The sequence below is a fragment of the Egretta garzetta genome, unplaced genomic scaffold (genome assembly GCF_000687185.1).
Source record: "Egretta garzetta isolate BGI_Z169 unplaced genomic scaffold, ASM68718v1 scaffold51, whole genome shotgun sequence".
Classification (NCBI taxonomy): Eukaryota; Metazoa; Chordata; class Aves; order Pelecaniformes; family Ardeidae; genus Egretta; species Egretta garzetta.
In genome coordinates, this window is record NW_009258549.1 from 4379414 (window position 1) to 4383007 (window position 3594).

Here is a 3594-nt window from a genome sequence, read left to right on the forward strand (position 1 = left end):
GCCGTAACCTCCTGCTGAGGGACCCGCTGTCCTCTGACGGCGCTCCACAGCCCCCCGAAGTGACCCTACCCTAGCCCTAATCAAGGCTCCCGCTGCAGGACAGCGCTGCCTGGGCTCTGCCCAGCTGCCCCCGCACTCAGGAGGACTCAGAGCAGGCAAAAAGAGCTGGCACCTTGGTCACAAGCCTGAGGACCGTACCGTGGTAATGGGGGCTCCACACCACATGGAAACATAGGCCTGGGGCTCCTGTCCTTCTGACCTGCACACACCGTAGCGTACTGCCCAAGGCCGGACTTGCAGGGACCATCCAGGGAACGTCCTGACCACCTCATCCTGAAGGCGTCCCCTCACTTCCCACGGTGAAGCACCACAGAAGCCTAAAAGATAGGAACACAGCAGAGGGAGCAAAGGTGTCTCTAGTTGTCCCTGAGCTCCTGCAACAGGGAAAACGCAGCCAAGGAGTCCCATAAGGGCACTGCTTCCCACAATGAACAACAGCTCCAGCTCCCCAGGTCGCCCCAGCACACCCAGCCCGAGGGAAATGCCTTCCTGGCCCTAGAGCTGGCTTTGTCTTGACCCTGGGAGCAAGGCAAACCAACACACCCAAAGCATGACTAAGAGCAGCAGGAGTGGCCCTGTTCCTCCTCCCTGCCTCACCCCAACCCTGTGGCTAGCCCCGGCCAGAGAGGTTACAGAGATGAAGGAAATGAAACAATTTCCTAAAAAACCCAGAAGGAAAAGCGGTGACCTCTTCCTTGCCTCTTCAGGGATCCAGGAGGGCCCTGAAGCAGAAGATTAATAACATGTAACCTAAAGAGGATGCAACACATTGAGGTTTCAGCTCTGTACCAATCCCTCTGGGGACCAGCTTGGGGACATAAGTGCAAGCTTTATTTCAGACGTGTATGGCTCATTCTGGCTCCTTCCTCTCCTGCCATGCAGTGACTACCAGCCGGCTGCATCTCTTACCAAATTGGGCTGCTTCTGCCCACCTTCCAGCCTGACAGGCTGTCACAGAAGTTTATACCATGGCTGGCTAGGAACTTCTTTCTAATTTTGAGTCTAAATATATTTGTGATCCAGATGATCTTCTAGGAGTACGACTTAGACTTTTGTCCTAGTGTGTATTTATGATGCATGGATCCCGTCCCCACCCCCCAGCCCCTCCTGTTTTAGATTAAACAAGCTGCACAGTCACAGAGGCCGCTCAGAAGCCTGCTCTGTACCTGCTGCAGGTCAGCTCCAGCCTTCCTGAGGAAGGATGTCTAGAGCAGCATCCACAATGCCAGGTGAAGTGGTACCTCATACCTGTTGGTTTCTCCAGACAATCCTTTGATAGCCTTATCCTTGAACCGAGTGTCTTTATTCAGGGCCAAAGTGGCAGCACGCAGGCAGCATCCACCCACTGCCTGTCTTCTTCCATTGCTCTGGCGTGAGGGGCGCCTGTCTCACAGCATTCTGGGGCAAAACACTGCAGGTTCTGACAATGCACCTTTCCCTGTCATTGACACCGCCTCTCTCTTAGCCAGCTCCTCACCCGCCTTGCCTCTCCCCTGCTGGTCCTGGTGCCAGCAGCGTTCAGTGGGAGACGAGATGTTGTGTGGTCCCCTGCTCCGGACTATCTGCCTCTTGCCCTCGCTCTGAGGGACAGGGTGGTGCTGCAGTATCACATTTCTGCAGGAGAAGGTAGGGTTCCCCTCACACCCCCCGAGATCCCTTCCGCTCTGCTCCGAGGAATTGCAATAACCCTGTGTCTCAAGGAGGAGGGAATGACCTTTCTAAAGTTACAGGGAGAGGCTGGAGGTGGGGAGGAAAAGGGCACTGCGGGTCCCGCCAGCAAGGAGGGCCATGAGAGGTGAAGGAGAGGATGTCAGGGGACTGTTGGTAGGCAAGGAGGGCTGGAAGAGGACGTGTCCTCCAGGTACCACCAGCCCCATGCTGAGGCTCTGTATGTCCCTCTGTGGCAGCACAAAGCCTTGCTCAGAACCGGCTGGGCAAGAGCCCAGCAGTACCAGTTGCCCCCACGGGGACGGGTCTGGACATCCCCACAGCCTGGCTGGGGCTGTGGGGAAGAGCTGGAGAAGGAGGGGGGGTGTGTAGATTTAAAAATAGTCCCTGTCTCATTTTTGCTGCTGTCATTCACAGTGCGTAAGCGAGCCCGAGGCCTCCCAGCTCCCGTACACACTATGCCTTACATAATGGGAGGCACACGGGCATCGCTTCGGGCTGGGAACAGGCAGGGACGTGACATTTACGCTGCCCTGCCAAAGCCGATGAGCAGCTCCCGGGTGCCTGGGCCCTGGAAACAGCCTCCGGGCTGGGGAAAGCGGCTGGCGTGGCTGGCAGGGGCAACCCAGCCACAACCACGGGCTAGGGAGGAGGTGAGGGAGAGTGGGGTGCAGCCCGAAGGTGAAGGCTGGCCTCCCGATACGGGCTGCTGGCAGAAAGCAGGCAGGAGCTGCTGAGCTGCTGTGGTGCTTCTGGGGCAAACATCTGGGGGAAACACCAGGGTAGGACCCAAGGGGATGACTGTTTGCCAGAAGGGAAGATGTGGCTGCAGGCAGTGGAGGAGGAGGGGTGCAGAGATGGTATCGGGAAGTGGGGGAGGAAAGGGGTTGCAGAGCAAGTCCTCAGGAGGCTTAGAAACTGGGAAGGGTGGGAGGACGAGTGGGGGAAGAGGAGAGGGGCAGGCAGTGCAGGGAGGGACAGTGTTGAGGGGAGCTGGTGGGGAAGGAAGGGCAGTGCTGGGACCAGCGGGGGCTGGGGAAATGGAGGATGATTCGAGTGCCTGAGGGAAAGGTGAAGGTCCATCGGAGCTGTCAGCTCCTCAGTGCTACAGGCCAAACGCTGCAAAGGGCAAAAGAGCGCGCCACGTCCCCCCCTTCCATGTCAGCCACGCTTGGGCTTGGGCACTGCTCCCACATGCCTTTTCCCTACCTCCCCGAGCTGCCCCAGCTCTGAAAACTGCTGACTTGGGGAAATTCCAGAGGCAAGGGGCTGCACATGTGGCAGCAGGTCAGGAGGACAGAGCTGGGCAGCGGTGGGGAGGCCGCCGCTCTGCCCCTGCCAGCCTCAGCCTCCCAGCCTCTCTCCTCTAGAAGCACTCCCACCCCTCCCACCTTCTGGCCAGGAACTGAGCCATATGTCTGCTCGCTGTAGGATCCTCTCCTCTTCCAAAGATCACCGGCTTTCGTGCTTTACACGCCAGCAGCCAGACTGCCTTGGGTAAGGCATGAGTCATTGTGGTGCGGTTATTTAAAGTGTGTCTTCTGAGTGCTAGCCACGTGCCTGTGCTGTGCAGGCTGAGAAGGAAAGCGCAGTCGGACCCCAGCGCTTACATATGGAGGGCTGGGCGCCGAAAGAGATGCTGAGGCCCGGTCAGCTTCTCCCGGAATAAAGGGAAACCTCGGCATTTCTCAACAGTCCCCCGCCCCCGGTGGGGGGAACAAGGCAGCTCAGCCCAGGCTCAAACAATGCCGAGCTATTTCCATAACCACAAACCAACCCTGCTTCACAGGAGGTGACCGCCTTGTCGCCTGGGGGCTCGGCAGGCCTGGGGCTGGGTTGGCAGGCGGCCCCGCACCCGGCGACCGG

The 3594-nt window shown here is 58.6% G+C and overlaps 1 protein-coding gene across 1 annotated transcript in view; it reads left to right on the top strand.

The window, feature by feature from the left end:
• Positions 1 to 3594, top strand: part of TEF (TEF transcription factor, PAR bZIP family member) — a 33645-nt gene that overhangs the window by 28114 nt on the left and 1937 nt on the right. The window lies entirely within an intron of this gene.